Genomic DNA, 19,382 nt, shown 5'->3' with positions numbered 1-19,382 from the left:
CCTACTTCATTTCTAGTCTCAGGTCTGTTCGTTTTATCCCTCCACTTTGTTTCACTGTGTCTTAAAAAAACCCATCTTGCTCTTGCCAGAAAGCTAGCTTATTCTCCCTATTTAACATGTTTCTCTGCTTGGTTACCGTATTAGTTTCCTTTTGCCCCTCTAACAAATTACCACAAACTTGCTGGCTTGAAACAACATAAATGTTTAAGGATATGGGCTGGAGACATCTGAGAATATCCCAATTTGCAAATATCATCCCTCTTCATTCCATGTCACTTCTATAACAACATTTGTGAAGTTAATTTATTCTATTTTTCTAACAATTACTGAGAGAACAGTAATAAAATATCCCAGTGTGATTCTGGACTTTTTCCATTTATCACTTTAGTTATGTCATTTTTTGCTTCAAATATTAAGCTCTTTTAACAGGTACATGAACATATATGATGGTTAAGTCTTCCCAACAAACTGACAATTTAATTAATATGAAATACCCACTTTACTTTTGGTAATCCTCGTCTGACCTGACATCTACTTTGTATAATATTTACATAGCTGCATCCTCTTTCTTAAACTGTCAACCTTATGTATTTTCTTCCACTGTTTTACCTCCAATCTATGTCTTTATATTTAAACTGTTTCTGTCACGAATGACATATAGTTGCTGCTGCTGCTAAGTCGCTTCAGTCGTGTCTGACTCTGTGCGACCCCATAGACGGCAGCCTACCAGGCTCCCCCATCCCTGGGATTCTCCAGGCAAGAGTATTGGAGTGGGTTTCCATTTTCTTCTCCAATGCATGAAAATGAAGAGTGAAGTGAAGTCGCTCAGTCATGTCCGACTCTTAGCGACCCCATAGACTGCAGCCCACCAGGCTCCTCCGTCCATGGGATTTTCCAGGCAAGAGTACTGGAGTGGGGTGCCATTGCCTTCTCCAATGGCATATAGTTAGGTCTTACTTTTTATCTAACCTGACAGCTCTGCCTTGTAATGTACTGTTCTGTTTCTTTAATGTAGTTGTTTGTTAGCATATGTTTAGGTCCACCATTTTTTATCCCCTTGCCATTTATTCCATTTACTCCATCTACTGTGTTGGCCAAAAAGTTCACTGGGATTGTCCCATAAAATGTTATAGAAAAACCTAAATGAACTTTTTGGCCAACCCAATATTTCATCTGTTCCTTTGTTCCTTCTTTTCTCCATTATTATTTGAGTAAACTGAGTACTTTTTAGTATTGTATTTTCTTTCCTTTGACTTTTGAACTATATCACTTTGTGTTATTTTCCTTAGTAACTTCTCTAGAGTAACACTGTCTATTAGAAATACAATGTGAGCCACACATGTAACATTTACAGAATATCTCGATTTTTAGTTCACAGATTACCAAACTTAAAAGCAGTTAAATTAATTTAATGATATATTAACCTAACATAACCTAAATATTATCACTTTAATGTGTAATATGATATTTTAGATTCTAAAATTACATTCATACTATCTTTGAAATCTGATCTGAATTTTTATACCTGTAGCAAATCATAACTGTTAAAGTGAAAGGTAGTTCTGTAAAAACAATAAAATGGTGCCTCATAGAAGAATGCATACACCACTTCAGTTTTTCATTTAAATTTAAGTAATTAAATGACAAACTCATCTCCTCAGTTTCATTAGACACATTTCAAGTGCTTAGTAGCCCCATGTGGCCAGTGACTGCTGTATTGAACAGAACAGCTCTGGAGTTCACAATATGCACATTTAATTTATCGCAGTCCAGCCTAAAATAATATTAAGTTCTTAATTAGCAATGAAGTTCTCCCACAACAGCACAATTCCACTTATCCTTCCTCATACTTTGTGCTATACTCACATATCTTTTTCTTCCATCTATGAATATAGACCTTGCAACACAAGGGTATGATTTTTGCTTTAAGCATCCTGTAGTCACCCATCAAAAAATGGACAGAAGATCTAAATAGACATTTCTCCAAAGAAGACCTACAGAAGACAGGCCAAAAAGCACATGAAAAGATGCTCAAGATCGTACATTATCAGAGAAATGCAAATCAAACCTATAGTGAGGTACTACCTCACACCAGTCAGAATGGCCATCATCAGAAAGTCTAAAACAATAAAAGCTGGAGAAGGCGTGGGGAAAGGGGGACCCCTCCTATACTGTGGGTGAGAATGCAAATTGGTACAGCCACTATAGAGAACAGTATGCAGGTTCCTTAAGGAACTAAAACTAGAACTACCATGTCATCCAGCAATCCCTCTCCTGGGCAAATATCTGGAGAAGACACATGCACTCCTATGTTCACAGCAGCACTATTTACAATAGCCAAGACATGGAAACAACCTAAATGTCCACTGAGAGATGATCAAATAGAAATGCGGTAGGAAGAGGGCTCCAAAGATGGGAAGAGAAGTCAGTGCCTCAGTAGCCAAGCAGCACTGTAGAAGGAAGAGACAGATGTTGACAGAGATCTATGATTCAGTTGCAGTTTCATGCTGTTCTCCCTAAGGGGTTGGCTTTTCAGTGAGGGTGACAATGGAATAGATGAAGCTGAGACCACTTCTGTGGTTTCTATGACCCTCTATGCAGTCATGTATCCTGTGTTTAATGAGATAAAATGAGTAAATCTGTCTGTAGCTCAGACACTGAGAGAAGCTTTCATCAAGGCTGAAAAAAAGAAATCCCATGACTCATACAAGACATCATTATGAAAATTTTAGGGACAAAAAAGTGTAGAAGTCAACTTCACAGAGTCCCTTCTTTAAATGACAGCTGATGATGTAGAAGAGTATATGATTAAACAACCAGAGCCAGAATTCCAAGACCTAAATGAAAAAGCACAAGCCCTTAAACAAATTCTCGGTAAGATCCCAGATGAGATACATGACAGAGTGAGGTTTCTGCAGACAGTCAAGGATATAGCACGTGCAATAAATAAATAAAAAGTGATCAGTGTCTTCAAGAAATATCAGTACCAGAACCACAGGGCACTTGAAGACCAAAAGAAAGGGTCTGTGAAGTACTCCAAAAGTTTCAGTGGTACTCTGAAAACCTGTTTTAAAGATGACAAGGTAATAAATGTGTTCATAAGTGCCAACAAACTAATTCATCAAACTGACTTGATACTTCAGACCTCAAAACTATGGCCTGAAAGTTGTATATGTTAACAGATATACTTCTCAGTGGCAGCATTGGAGTGTCTGTATCCATAAACTTTAAAGTTTGACTGTATAAATTATCAGTCCCTTCTGAATGGATCTAATAATCCAGAATGTTGAATGGGATTACTGGCATATTATACCATGTTTTTGTAAAATATAGCTTAATCATAATCAGTCTGAAGATTTTACATCACTTTTGCTATTATCATTCTTTTAAGAATGCTAAGCCAAAAGAATTTATGCCTTACATGTCATTATATAACTTTCCTTGAAAGAATTATAAATATTGAGGTTTGTTTCTGACATTTTAACTTGAAAGTGATATGCTACAAGATAGTACTTTAACAACGTTTGCTGCCAAATATTCAATAAATAGTTTACATCTGTTAAATATTTCTTTACTTGAAAATATGCATATATATATATATATATATATATATATATATAAAATCAGAAGACCAAGATGACTGTGTAATGTCTAAAGAGTTCTAACAGGAGTTTATTAGCAGTTTATCAGATAATAAAGCAGTAAGAATTCCTATTTTTCTTTCCTTAATCATTCTGGGCAAAAACTAGTTAATGGAGATACTTTCGCTAGTTATTATATCTGAGATACTGAGTATTTTTCCAAACTTTGTTTTAAGAGACTTATGAGAAGCAGATGGCAGTTTACAGCGTCTTCACACTATACTGCCACTTTTGAACACTATGATGATGTAAGATTAACTCTTTCTGATTTGCTGGGCCCTAATAAGCTCTGCTGAAGCCTGGCTTGAAGAATTTTGAGCATTACTTTACTAGCGTGTGAGATGAGTGCAATTGTGCGGTAGCTCGAGCATTCTTTGGCATTGCCTTTCTTTGGGACTGGAATGAAAACTGACCTTTTCCAGTCCTGTGGCCACTGCTGAGTTTTCCAAATTTGCTGGCATATTGAGTGCAGCACTTTCACAGCATCATCTTTCAGGATTTGAAAGAGCTCAACTGGAATTCTATCACCTCCACTAGCTTTATTTGTAGTGATACTTTCTAAGGCCCACTGACTTCACATTCCAGGATGACTGGCTCTAGGTGAGTGATCTGGTATTCCCATCTCTTTCAGAATTTTCCAGTTTATTGTGATCCACACAGTCAAAGGCTTTGGCATAGTCAATAAAGCAGAAAGAGATGTTTTTCTGGAACTCTCTTCCTTTTTCCATGATCCAGCAGATGTTGGCAATTTGATCTCTGGTTCCTCTGCCTTTTCTAAAACTAGCTTGAACATCCATCTAGTCAAGGCTATGGTTTTTCCAGTAGTCATGTATGGATGTGAGAGTTGGACTGTGAAGAAAGCTGGGCATCAAAGAATTGATGCTTTTGAACTATGGTGTTGGAGAAGACTCTTGAGAGTCCCTTGGACTGCTAGGAGATCCAACCAATCAATCCTAGAGGAAATCAGTCCTGGGTGTTCTTTGGAAGGACTGATGCTAAAGCTGAAATTCCAGTACTTTGGCCACCTCATGCCAAGAGTTGACTCATTGGAAAAGACTCTGATGCTGGGAGGGATTGGGGGCAGGAGGAGAAGGGGACAACAGAGGATGAGATGGTTGGATGGCATCAGCAGCTCGATGAACGTGAGTTTGAGTGAACTCCAGGAGTTGGTGATGGACAGGGAGGCCTGGCGTGCTGCAATTCATGGGGTTGCAAAGAGTCGGACACGACTGAGCGACTGAACTGAACTGAACTGAATAAGCTCTGCACCTTTCTTCCATGAATAGCCACAACTATAGTAATTTGAAGCCATACCGGTGCTAGTTGCACACATGGAGCACAGAAAGATTGGTACCTATTCCAGATGAGCCACCTGATATGTAGCAAAGCTGGAATTCCAGTGCTGACCCGGAGCCCATGCTGTCAGCCACTGTGTTATGTTGCTACCGGCATACAGAGAAAAAACTGACAGTGGACAATTTGCCTACCTACAAATCCTCTACTGCTCTCAAGATGCCCCTCTCCTTGTCAGGTGTGAAATCTGCCCAGAAGAGTAGTCCCACACCCTAGACATCACTGAAGTAGCTTGAGTCCCAAGCAGGAAATCCCACAGTATTCCCAGACATAAAGCCACAGGAGTAAGGAAAACACTGTCCTTTTACAATAAGCTTAGGGTTCTTCCCCTGTTCTGGGTGCATCAGCCACCCCTGCTTTTGACTCCTGCTTTACCCCACTACTTCTCTCTCCCCTTTTTGTCATTAATTACCTCTGCAGACTTCCAGTGTCTTCAAGCCAATAGCTCTGAGCTCATTCTGTCTACCCAGAGTCTGGTTGCTCTTAACCTACACTCTGCCTCCAGTCACAAGTTGCAAAGCCCTGCATCCCACAGATCAGTGATAACACTCAGCCTCTTCTGATGTGCCAGGACTAGAACTGTTTCCTCCTGTGTTCCTTTCACCCTGTACGACACCTGTATGGATGCTTTGGAATCCGATCAGACAAGAAAATGAGCAAAGTTCTCACTGCAGTGGGCAGCAGACATGGGGATTCTGTCAGAAAAGCATTTGCTCTTTGGGATGACATAATTCAACCACTGCAGAGACACTCTGAAGCTCTCTTAAATGAACCAAATGGCATCTTTAGAAAGCTTTTGAGATTGCCCACATCCAGCATCACTAGGTTATTTCTAAACATTTCAAAAGCTATGTTTGCATTCAAAATATATTGTACTTTTATATGACTCAGTTGGCTCATACCCCAACCCCATTTTATGGTTAAAGAGAATGATGCTGAGAGGTTCTAAATTATCTACTTTACATCAGTGGCTCTCAAAATTTAGTACATGTAAGATACACTTCAGGCGAGAACAAAAATGGGTTTGCTGTTCTAGTTTTTTAAATTTTGCATTTTCCAAAAAGGAATCTTCATTTCTGCCCCACTCCCCTCATGTCACCATTCATTTATTCTGATACTGCTAGCCCAGTACTTTGAGAAATACTACAGCAGAGTAAAGAAGGGAATCTGTGGATAGAATTCAGTGGTCTAAGCACCTAAAAAGGAAAAAAGCTCCCCATCTTTGTTTTCAGGGTCTTCTAAGTGAAATTTAGCATTTCTTTCAATAATGAACAAGAGCAGCAGAACATGGTTATATTAACAGTGTCTGTGATGTTGTCGTCAATACAAGTTACAGATATTTTTATATCACACGTGTTTTGCAGGACTTCAAAATACCTTCTACCTTTCACCAGTTCTTCAAAATTACAGTTATTGTGAGACTTGCTATTATTACATCAATGTGGTTTGAAAAAAAAAAACCTGGCAAATTTCATGTTATTGACTATTCTTTTTTCTAATATTTGTCTTAGTTACAGCACTGGGATCTTCAGTCTTTGTTGCGGCATTCAGGATCTTTAGTTGCAGCATGTGGGATCTAGTTCCCTGACCAGGGATCAAATCTGGGCCCCCTGCTTTGAAAGCATGGTGTCTTAGCCATTAGGCCACCAGGGAAGCCCCTTGATATTCTGATAATTGTAGTTTAATAGAATTAGCATCTTTTGTAATCCAACATATATTTTATGCATTTAAAAACATTATTCCAAGAAAGGTTGTACAGGCTTCAGCAGACTAGTTAAAGGGTCTTTGAAAGAAAAAGAACACAGAGTTTAGGATCTTCTGTTCTCGGACCTCCCCCTCACTACCTCTAACTGCCACAATAGTCACCTGACTAGAGAATGGTCTCCCTCTTAAGAGACAGCCAGCTTTCAGACTGGAGAGACTCTGAGGATTAGAGGAGTAGAATCTAGGCTGCAGTGAATTCCACTGAAAGCCACAGACAGACATGAAGAAGTTGAGAGAGCTGGTGTGCAGAGAGCAGGCACAGTGACGGAAGTAGAAACTAGCTCCATGAACTCCAATCTACGGTCTGAGATGGGCTAAAAGAGAAAGACCATTCCAGCCGCTCCATGGCCCAACTGTACTTCCTGTCTTAGACCTGCATGAGATTCGCTTCTCTCCCTATAATCCATCTCCCTCCCCGTCCTAGTTGGGATTTCTGCTCCTCATGACCAAGGCCTTGAATGCAACTGCCCACGTGACCCTTATTCCTCATTTCAGCATCTGTCTGTATTCATTCATAGCATCACTTAAGTCACATCATGGTGAAGAGTCTGTATGTTCAATTCAGACGTGCTGAAAGCATCGTCCACCACTTTCTGGTTTAAGAACATAGGCAAGTGGCCTAGAACTTTCTGTGCCTCCTTGTCTTATCTGGGAAAATGGGAACACTAACAGTATTTACCTAAGGTGAGCATTCAGTGAATTAATATATCTTAAATATACGCCTGATAGGGAGCAAGTGCTTGGCAATTGCGCACAATTATGATGTCCACTGTGGACAAGTCACAGGGCTTGGACTGTGCATCATCTGTGCCTGCTCACCACAGTTTTCGGCATCTCCCTAGTCAGAGCTAACAAGGATGGACAGGCTTCATCTGGGACAAAGTGCCCCCACAAATTGGCATTTTCCATCAGCAAGCTTAGACTTGCTTTTTGTAAAAAAGTTTCCATAACATGAAGATTCTCAGAGTCCCATTCAATGGCTTTATTTTATATAAGATCATTGTTTCTCATATGCTGAGGCTTCTCTGCTTGTCTGGGCCAAAATTACGCCATCTCCCGTATCAAGCAGTTGGCTCAGACTTGCTAAGACTGGGACACCCTTATCATACGGGGTGTGCTGGATACATGTGAGGAGCTACACACTCACAGGGGAGGACAGTTACTAGACTATTCCTGAACTGAACACAGTAGCTCCGAGAAAGGACAGCCACCTCTCCAGGCTAACCACCTCATCATGCACATCTCCTCCACCATGTGACCCTGAACTCTTCCTCTCTTATTTACAAACACCGTCCAGCCCCAGGTTCTGAAAATAAACACACAGTGGAACCGCTGCTGCTTCCTGGACACACATCTTCCCTGGCGACAGCGGGGCTGTCAAAATGCAGATGCACAGAGAGCTTGTTCCGAGGTTCAATTTCAGATCTCAAATCTATTTGACTTAATCTCTGTACCTCTGTGCTTCCCTTGTGGCTCAGCTGGTAAAGAATCCACCTGCAGCATGGGAGACCTGGGTTCCATCCCTGGGTTGGGAAGATCCCCTGCAGAAGGGAAAGGCTACCCACTCCAGTATTCTGGCCTAGAGAATTCCATGGACTATACCCATGGGGTCACAAAGAGTCAGACATGACTGAGAGATTTTCTTTCTTTTTTTCTTTTCTTGCTGAACCTCTATCTATCATGGGCATACCCGTCAAGGAAGTCAGCTGGGGTTGATGTGGAATGCTAGAAAAGCTTGTCTGAGATTTTTTTTTTTCCCTAACCACCAGGCAATTTCGTTGCTGCCTTTGGGTTTAGTACTTTTTTCTTTCTTAAGTGATTGACGGTGTGGTGGTGGAGGGTGGGGGACTTCTAAAGTTCAATTAGGCTAAAAACCGCCATCCAAATATAATAAATTAATAGTATAATTAACCAAGATAAATGCTGGTCTAATTCTTAAAGTCTACAGATAAAAATAGTGAAATTCCCCCCATTCCTTCACTATATTCTTTAATCATGCTAACATTAGAAAAGTTATTAGAATAATAATAATAATAATATTAATAGCAGTATTTAAATACAGAGTATTTAATAAATGCTAGCTATGGGCCAGATACTTTCCTAAGTATGTTACATGTGTAAGTTCATTTAACTTTCACGAAAAATGAAGTAGTTGCTATCATTATTCCAATTTTACAAACTGGCACAAGGAAGTTAAGTGATTTGCCCAGGGTTATTGTACTAGCCATGCCAAAGCAAGGATTGAAGCTCAGGTACCTGGCTCCAGGACCATATGCTTAACTAGGACATGATTCTGTCAACCAGCATCCCTTCTGCTACAGGTTGAGCCCATTTTCCCTTAAGTATCTGTAGAAAAATAACAACACTATCTAAAATAGCCTTTCCCGCTGTCCTCAGAAAAGATGGGAAAGTATCTCTTCACCCTTCCGTCTATTTCTCCTGCCAGTAGCTTTGCCGTGGGCTGCCCACATCCTCTTCCAGTGCTGCCAGTGAGTTCCTGTGCAACTCAGATGCATTCTCTTCTGCGTTCTGGGTCCAAAAAAGCTAATTAGTCTCTTATTCTTACAAGATTCAGATTGTCACATGTGCCCACTCGGGAGAGAATGTAAAATCTGGCCATTTTTAACCCATTCAGCTCCTGGAATTTGTCAGGGGAATCCAGGAGTATTAAAGGCATCTCTAGACTTCTAAAGTCAAAGCTTTTACCAGCACACACCCTTTCTGCACCTCTTTCATCTTCCGACTTTTTCCACGGCCATTGCTGTGTATTTTGTAACTGAAGGCATCATTCAGCTCCATTCCAGGCTCTCATAAGGACTTAGTTCCCTGATGTCTTGATTCAGGTAAATGTCTCCTTACCTAGTGATGAAGTGTCACCGTCATAACTGGGCTGTCCTAAAAGGTCACTGCCTGAGCTTTGTGTGTGTGCGTTCGCCGCACAGTCATGTCTGACTCTTTGCAATCCCACGGACTATAGCCCACCAGGCTTCTCTGTCCATGGAATTCTCCAGGCAAGAGTACTGGAGTGGATTACCATTCTCTTCTCCATAGGAACTTCCCAATGCAGGGATCGAACCCCGATCTCCTGCATCACAGGCAGATTCTTTACTGTTTGAGCTACAGGGAAGTCCTCATGAGCTTTGTGTCACAACAAAAGGCACCATCACCCCCTAGATCACATGTTGGGCTGGAGGGCAGCCTGATAATGTCTCGCCATCTGGCCCTGACCTGGTGTTCCAGGATGGAAACCTTCAGACCTTGGCCTGAGCCGTGGTGTGTGTCAGCTGAGGGTCTCCATATTCCTAGTAAGTGCTGCTGTGGCACTGACTTGGGCTAATCGTATGGATGGGAGTGAACTGTTCCACATCCAGAAGAAAGCTTTGAGAGCCTAGATGTGATCTGTTATGTTTGTTTTCCATGCCGTAGCCACAGATGATGGTCCAGAGAGTAAGTCCCAAGAGCGTGGGTGTTAGAGACAGGAAAGGTGGAGCAAAGCATCCAGCCAACCAACTATGGACAAGTGACAAGGTCTAGAAATTTGTTGTAGGGTCAGTGAGACTTAAGTTAACTCTCACTGTAGCAGAACATAGCCTATCCTGATCACTATATAGCAGAGACTCTTGTATTAGGGGGTTCTCCATCTGGTTGCACGGGAGAACCATCTGGAGACCTGTAAAATGACAATGCCTGGGCCCATTCCAAAGCACAGTGGTGAGTACAGCATAACCACTCTCTTTAGATAGTGAGATAGTACCACCATAAATATATGGAATAAGGGACACAGGGGATTTTTCAGACTGAAGTTTGAGGGGAGAAAGAAATAGTAATGAGTTTCTGAGTATATAGAATAATTTAATTCCTTTTATGACAATTTAAGACAATGGTGGCTTACAGGTACCTCTAAGCACCAAATGGTATGTTTATTAAACAACACCGAGAGCACTGAGGTGTCTCAGTTAGTCATAATTATTCTGAGAAATGTGACAGTTTTCCTGATCTACCAGCAGATATTCCTATCCTAGCCAGTTTAATTAACTTTTGTCATGTGGTTCGCTGAGTCTAGAAATGCAAAATTATCTGACTGTGTCCAGAGATTTGTCAAACATAACCTGAAAAAAAACTACTTTGCATTTACTGTAAGGACAGAAAGGGAGGAGGAAGGAAGAATTCGGAAACAGCATAAAATGTATTGCTGCAATTTCATTTTCTTAGAACCACCCTTTGTTTCAAAAACAAAGAGAAATTAGTTGGACATGTGACAAACAGACAAAAACCCCAAATAATGAAAACTTGCTCTGGGAAAAAAAAAAATCCCCATTATTAGTATGCCTGGAGAGATTGCATCTACGAAGCAGCTGGGCTCGGCTAGTCTCCAAAGATAAGCAGGGATGAGGGGAAAAAAAGGCTGTTACAGAGATGATGCTGATACCCAGAAGAAAGCCACCCTCTTGACAACTGGCTAAGATTTTAAAATTAAAATACTGCTCCCTTGGCAGACCCAAAATTGCAGAATTACAAGTGCATGGAAATTTTTTTTAACTGGGAAAGAAGACTCTGGGCAAGAAAGATGGGCTCTAGACACCTCTTCTGAAGTTGAATGGAAACTCTGAACTGTTCCAGTCACATCCGCCACCTCTGGACCATCAGCCTCTTATTGATGGCATGAACCATGAACGGTAGAAGGCAGCTTCCCCGGATCTGGGGGGAAGTGAATAATGCCTGAACTCAACCAAGAGGAAGCCAGAGACTTGTGGTCCTTTCTCAGAGGCTATGAGGGAGGCTGACAAGGCAGAGACAAGGAGCCTATTCATAAATGACCAATTAAATTTCTGCAACACATCTGCCTGTGAAATATGTAAACATGGTTTCTAAAAACTAAGATAACAAGCAGTCCTTGGGGAGTGAAACAGTTTAGGAAGACAAAGCTTAGAGCATTAAAAAAAAATTTTTTTAAGGAAAAAAATTTTCTTATTAAGTCCCCACTCTGACAGACACACACATCCCTGGCAGACATTGTTAATCAATCATGGCTGTCATTCCTGCTAAGTCCAGATATGGCCAGAATCCTCACTATCTTATTCTAAGTACTCACTACTAGTCAACTCAAGTTAGCATGCTCAGTGAGCACTATGCGCTCTGTCTATGAATTTGAGATTAGACAGAACTTCCAATGCATAGCAGGAAGTCCAAGCATATGCCGAGTTGCATGAGGCAGACACTGTTGGCTGCCTACCCAACAACCATTCACAATTCCTGAAAAAGTTCCAGTTTTGCTCAGGTAGCTATTCCCTCCTTACATAGCCATGTGCCTCAGAGGAGGCGGACCCCAGTTCTCCTCCCAGGAAGTAGATTATGCATGGTCTAAACCAATTACACTGCTCCATTTCATCTGCCAGTGATTGGTTAGACTGAGACATAGTGCCAGCCAGTGAGACTTGATGGGAGGTCCAGGGGAGTATCAGGAAAGGTTTTCTTCTCCCTAAGAAGGAAGGGGGGAGGGGATGGGGAGGGAGGGAAAAGAAAGAAGAAAGCAAGGAGGAAGGAAGGAAAGAAAGGCCTGTCTTCTGCTGGATACTCGTATTTGAATGTAGTACTCAGATCACATTTGCTACCAAGGAAAAAAAAGACTGAAAGAGAAGCCATTGTGAAAAGATTGTCAGAAAACCCAGGTTTTTGCACCCACTTTAGGACTTCTAATTATAGGAGATAAGAAATCCTCTCTTCCATTTAAACAAGCTGAGTTAGGGCTTTTGTTTCTGGTAGCTGAAAAATTCCCATCAATACATAGGAGGGGGTCTGAGCAGATGGGCAGAAGAGATGCCAGAAGGGAGACCATCAATCCCACAGGTAGAGAAAGCAGAACCACACGTTGCTGATGTCAGCAAGCAAGGGGCCCACATGTGGTCTGAGTTTGCATTCCAGACCAAGCAAGGCAGGCTACCTTCCTAGGAAAAACCCAGTTAAGGACAGAGCCAGGACTGCAAGCCAGAAGGTCAAGGACAAATCCCCCAGTTCCCTAACTGGGGGCAAATTAAACAGAAGAGAAAGGGACCACCTTTCCTCAGTCGACCATGTGCCAAGGACGCTTCTCACTTAATGTGTGTTATAACCTTATAAGGTAGGTTGGTTATCTTCCTCTTGCAGGTGAGGAAGCTAAAGAACAGAGAGATCAAATGACTTCCCCCAGGTTACCAGGTGGTCAACAGCAGTTCTGGGATTTGATTCAGGGTCTGACTCTGAAGTTCAAGCTCTTTCTACTGTACAATGCTGCCTTCCCAAGCAACAAGGTAGGAACCAAAACCAACACTGAGTTTCTCCCAGTTTAAAGTTCTAAACTGGAACCCCTTTAGTATTAATACCTTGTCTGCCTTATAGTATTGGCCAGGCTTAAAACTAAGGCTGCTGGTGAGGGCTGTGACTTCCCCAGTTCTCCTGCCTCCAAGCAGCCCCCAATGCAGGGGCAGCTAGTGCAGCGTCATGGTCGTGGATGGCCCTGGGGCAAACAGTGTGGGCAAGAGCCCCCCAGCTCAGGCTCTATGAGCCCATGTTTCACTCAAAACTGATTTTATTTCAAACTAAGTCTGAGCCCTGTTATCATTACTTAATGTCAGTGTTACAGCAGTGTGATACCCATGCTTTTACACGATATATCATCCTTCCAGACATGAATGCTACCAGGACACAGCAGAAATACAGCATCCCAACTTCCCAATGTGCTCATGGCCATCAATATTGATGGCGAGTCATCAATCAAATCCAGCAGGCTTCTGCGTGCTCTCATTTTTAACTGAGCCTTACCATGCATTACAATGGAATGTTTAAAACCATGTACACATTTTATCAAGCCTTCATGACCACTAAATGCTCTCTGGTTTGCAGCTCCAAATATTATTCATTACATCTAGAGAGGTGGCATGCAAAAGTAAAGAAACCAAGCGGGAAGAGACTGTGATTAAGGACAGCACAGGAGAAAGACACCATCAGAACTGGCTGCCTGATCCAGCCCGGCCCTCCAGACCAGGCTTCCAAGCATGCACTCACATCCCCTCCCACTTGCTTCCTTCTCTGCCTCACGGGTCTTCGGGTCAAGATGCCTGATTTGAATCCCAGTCCTCAGGGGAGCTTGACCAGGCTGCTTTACCTCCATCAGCTTCACTTCACTATCCTCATCTGCAAAACGAGGATAAGTCCTAACCAACTTGGGAGTTTCTGAGGACATAACCGCATCTTACACACATATGGGGCTTGGCTCAAGAGTCACTTTGAAGTGAAGCCTGGTGACTACCCCTTTTTAAAATTTAACTGCCATCATTCCCCTTTCCTAAACACGGAAATCCTCCTTACTAGGAGCCATTTTTCATTGTACTCATCACTTGCTCCTGGATTCTCTGACTCACGTAGGTTTACAATCTGCAGCCCCGTGCCAGAGCATAAGTTCAGCAAAGGTGAGATTTGTGCCTATTTTGTTCACTGACTTCCTCCCAGTTCTCAGAATAGTGCCTGGCACACAGTAAGCTCTACTTGATAAATGTTTGTTGAGTAAGTAAATAAAACACATAGCACACTCTTGATGAAGAGTTCACATTTGCTGGATGTGGATGGAAGGAATCTTGAGAACAAGCACAGGACGAGCAGCACATGTGTGTTCAGTGCCGACTATGAGAGACACTGCAGGGAGCTTTGTGAGCGTCGCCCCCACCAGTTCTGGCCGGCAGCCTCCCGCATTCTAAAGGAGGGCTCTCCGCATTCCTGCCCTGCACCTGCTGCATAGTCGCAGTGTGACCTCAGCCAGTCACTGACTCCTGACCTGTCTGCTCCGCTATGGCTCATTTCTGTGCATTTCCACAGTTCTCTGTCTTGACCCTTGGCTGAAAGGACCACACTCCATCATAAACTCCCTCTCCTGAACCAACTGACCCACTGCAGGTAGAGCCTGTGACATACCCATTTCTGTGTCTCCATCACCTGGCAGTTGTCCCATACAGGTAGGATGAATAAATTAACAATTAACAGTTAACAATATACCTGGACTACTTCTTTTTTCAAAACCTCTCTCCTAATTCTACATTCCTACGTTCCAAAAACTTCTCATTTGTTATCTAAGTGTCCAAAAGGTAGTTTCTGGAAGCTTACTAAGGCATGTGTATTTCTGGATGTTTTACATCATGTTACAGGGCACTACCTTTACCCCTCACTGTTCAGCAAGTAAACTTTTAACTCTGGGAAACACATAAAGAATTGCAAGATGTAATTCTTCAAACCAGAGATCACCTTCTTCAGAAGATATTTATAGGAAACAGTCGGTTATCCCAAAGCACTGTCTCAAAAAATGCAGCAATGAATGATGTGATGTTTAAGAAATAATACAACTACATCACTACCTTTGTGTTTTGGGCAAATTACTCACCCACCTCCAATACCCCAGACTTCCGTTTCATCTTTCCGCAATACATGCACAACAATTTTGCCCCCACTTCACATGACTGAGGCTACTTTAAGTAAATGTGGGTGACATGCTTATAGCAGTAACTGGCACAAAGTACATGTTCTAAAAATTTTAGCTGCCGTTTGTGACAGGAATGATAGATCACTGTTGGCTAGAACGGCTGAGTGAGGTGAGGGCTCAGAAAGGGTATGGTGGGAGAAGGCGACAGGAGCAGGACTGTACATATTATGTTAAGGAAACACTGAGGAAATCAGTCTGAATATGTTACAGAGACTTCGAAGCAAAGGCTCAGTCTTCCCAAGACTTAGTTCCTGAAGGTCTTTAAATTCTAAAGAGAGAAATCAATCAGTTACTTGAACTTCTTTTTTGGAAAAGTGTGTGTTGAAGGGAGAAGAGAAGCATGACTGAAGAGATAGAGGTATGAAAGCAAGAGGGGTGAGGGCAGGCAGGAAGCCAGGAAGAAAGAACGGAGGGAGAGCGGAGAGGGAAACGGGAAAGGAAAGATGATTTGTCATTTGAGATTTGACGGTGTGGCACAGGAGAAAGAAAGCACGCTTTAGGAGGAAAAAGACCTGGAGAGAGATTTTAACTCTACTCTCTATTATTATATGATTTTGAATTAATTGCCTTTTCTCAGTAAGCCTTGGTTTCATACCATAAAACAGGGGGTCATAATCCCCATATCAGATGTCTGCTTGATGAGAATTAAATGAGCAAACCATAAGGGGCCTGGCGCAGAATCTGTGGGTAGGGTAAGATCGTCAGGCATTCATCGATTCAACATTTATGTGGCACTTACGAAGGCCCTGCAGTTGGACTGAAATTATGTTCCGCAAATATTAGCCTTCCCTCCTCATGCTATTTAGTTAGCAAAAGCCACGCTTGCCAACGCCACAGCGTTGAGTGCTTGGTCCCCAGCCAGCCCAGCGTCTGGAGAGGACCCAAGCCAGCCGTCAATGGGAAGGTGAACAAAAGCCCAGAAAATGCCAGTTTCACCAAGTCCTAAGCAGCGTTTCCAGTCTCCACACGTCTCTATCGGGTGAAGGACGGGGAGGCAGTCAGGTGTGTGATGCCTTCCCACATCAAGCAGAACAGAACAGAAACAAGCCCTGGCCTGAGAAAGCTCTTTTCCACAGGCGCTTGCTATACCGGGCTCCCTTCCTGTCACGGGCAGTCAAAAAAGAGCAACCTACTTTTCACAATTTCTTAATCAGGCGAGGATTTCTGCCTGTGAAGAGCTGGGGAGGGAAGAGCCTCTCCGGCAGAGTCAGGAATGATAGTTACAGAAATAGGTTCTCATCCAGCACTGGGGTGGGCCGAGCGTGGCATTCTCGTCAGCGGGCTTGGCTGAGGAAACGGTCCTCTTCTCCGAAGGCAAGGGTGAGTCTGCCAGCCAGGCGGCACCCACCACTGCCTCACAGAGAGGTTCCTGAGACTGAGAGCTGTTTTGGCCACTTCCCCCCGAACCTAGCAGAAGACCTGTCCCGCTGAGGCACAGCAGCGCCCGGCCTGCAGCTCCTCACGGGCGGCTCCCACAGCGGGACACGGGAGGCCGGCCAGCGCGGATGGTTCCGAATGGGCCTGTTCGCTCCCCTGAAACCCCCTGGAGTGTTGGGAAAACGGTAGGGGGAGGAGAGGGGAAAGATGTGGAAGAGCAAGAATGTTCTTTTTAAAAAACATCAAAAAAACTGACCTGAGTCGGGGAAAAACACGAAGCAAAGGCTGCTCGCCATGAAAGTGAAGCCGGAGAGGAGAACACTGCCAGCACCCAGCGGGGTGAGGGCTCCGGAGGCGGCGGGCTTGAGGGATGCACGGGTTCTGCCCAACAGTCTCCTCTGTGGGCCCAGCCACACAATTTGCAAGACCCAGTGCAAAATGGAATGAAATGCGGAGCTCCTTGCTCCCAAAGCAGAAAACTGTGCTGTTAATGGCACGAAAATTAAAGCTTTCCTTCTTCCACAGCCTTTCTTTCTCTCAACTTGTCACAATGCTTTTTACATACTGTTTAACATCGTTCTTAGTAAAGAAAAATTAAAATTTTTAAATATTAGCATGAACTTTCATCTTTGTGTTGTGTGGTACCAGTTTAAAATGCAAATATAGGAGCATTTTACTCACATGTGGAATCACAAAAATTGTACAATTCGTATTCCACATGAATTATGAATGTCATTCTTACCATAACAGTGGAAGTGCTGAACTGAACTAACTCAACTTATCCCACTTCTTGACATGTGCACTTTCCACCAACACTCTCCAGCTCTGGCTCACTGATGAGTACAAAGGACTAAGAGGAAAAGGAACTCTGGGTTGCCCAGTCCTTTCCTTCCCTTCTCTGTCAGGGCTTCCCTGGTGGCGCAGGTGGTAAAGAATCTGTCTGCAATGCAGGAGACCTGGGTTCGATCCCTGGGTCGGGAAGATCCCCTGGAGACCGGGATGGCAACACACTCCGGTATTCTTGCCTGTAGAATCCCACGGATGGAGGAGCCTGGTGGGCTGTAGTCCACAGGGTCACAAAGAGTCGGACACGACCGAGCAACTAACACTACACTACTATTCCCTTTCCTTCTCTGTCATCATCTTCACCCTATGTGGTTGCCTAATACAGGAAAGTAATATGAGTAAGAAAGAGTGTGCCAGGGCCCCTTGATCACACATGTTTCTTAGAAGGTCACGACACTCTTTATGTGTTCAAATTCAGTCCTCGTGTACATGGAGAGCGGGCCTCCCAGTGTTGTCGACTCCCTCACTTTCTCAGCAGCACATGTAATGTACTTACCTAGAACTTGCTCTGAGAACCCCTGAACCCCCATGTATATGGCGGGCCCCTTGGAATTCTGCGCTCTCAGAGCAGTGAAAATGTGATAAGCAAACCGGGTGGCAAGGATCACTGGACACACACACACTGTGTGCCTGCTTCATTGTCCCACAGACTTCATGTGCAGAACACAAGTTCAGAGAGAAAATTCCCTAGGGCTTCAGGGGGACTACAGCAGAGCACTAACCCAGTACAGAGCCCCTCTGAGCGCAGGGCACTCTGTGACTGCTTGCCTGTGAATTGATGAGATTCCCCAGGAGCCCCGGGAAACCCAACAAATACTCTGCCCTTCCAAATGACTGGACTCAATACCCTCCATGCTCCAGGGTGTTCTTTCTAGACTCAGGATATTTACTCACTGTGGTGGTGGTGGTTTAGTCGCTAAGTCGTGTCCTACTCTTGCGACCCCATGCACTGTAGCCTGCCAGGCTCCTCTGTCCATGGAGATTCTCCAGGCAAGAATATTGAACTGGGTTGCCATTTCCTTCTCCATTACTCACTGTAGTGGCATAAATAGTGTCCCTCCAGAAGATATGGCCAAGTCCTAACCCTTCAACATTTGTGAATGTGATCTTGTTTAGACATAGGATGTCTGCAGATTAGCTGAGGACTGATAGATGAGATCATGATTTAAGGTGGGCCTTAAATCCAATGACTAGTGTCCTTGTTAAAGACAGGAGAGGGATATTTAAGACACAAAGACACAGTGAGAAGACAAAGGGGAAAAGCCATGTGAAGACAGAGGCAGAGATTGGAGTGATGTTGCAACAAACCAAGGAAAATCTGCTAGCTAGAAGGAGAAATGTTGCCTACAGTCTCAGGAGGAAACATGGCCCGGTTGACCCCCTGACTTTGGACTTCCGGCCTCCAGAACTGTAAGAGAAAACATTTCTATTGTTTTAAGTCACAAAACATGTGGTGGTTTGTTGGGGTGGCCCTGGGAAATGAAAACACTCCCGCCTTCACCTCTGCCTGGGCTGCCTCCCCCAGCCCACATATACCATGCTCTCATATGGAGAGCCCCCAGCAGAGCTCGGCACACAGCTCTTGTTCAATCAGTAGCTAAGACAGAACCTCAAAAGCTCGAGGCCTTGTCTATCATGACTCTATCCTCGGTGCACAGCACACGGGAGGGGTTTGCTGCGTAGCTTTTAAATTAGTAAATAAATGAATGAATGAATTTCCCTTTCAGGTTCAACACAGGTTTGACATTTACCCAACATTTTTTCCCAATACTCTGTTGTTGGTAAATTAAACATATCTCTTTATATTGCTATAGTATTGTTGGTGTTTATTCATTCACCCATTCAATAACTATTTTAGGACCTACTATGAGCTTGGCCCTATTCAAGGTGCTTTT

The 19,382-nt window shown here is 43.3% G+C and overlaps 1 pseudogene; it reads left to right on the top strand.

The window, feature by feature from the left end:
• The first annotated feature begins 803 nt into the window (after positions 1 to 803).
• LOC114117821 (programmed cell death protein 10-like) lies at positions 804 to 3,179 on the top strand (annotated as a pseudogene).
• Positions 3,180 to 19,382: the final 16,203 nt, after the last annotated feature.

This window comes from Ovis aries, chromosome 14 (genome assembly GCF_016772045.2).
Source record: "Ovis aries strain OAR_USU_Benz2616 breed Rambouillet chromosome 14, ARS-UI_Ramb_v3.0, whole genome shotgun sequence".
Lineage (NCBI taxonomy): Eukaryota > Metazoa > Chordata > Mammalia > Artiodactyla > Bovidae > Ovis > Ovis aries.
This window is presented reverse-complemented; position numbering and strand designations above follow the sequence as displayed.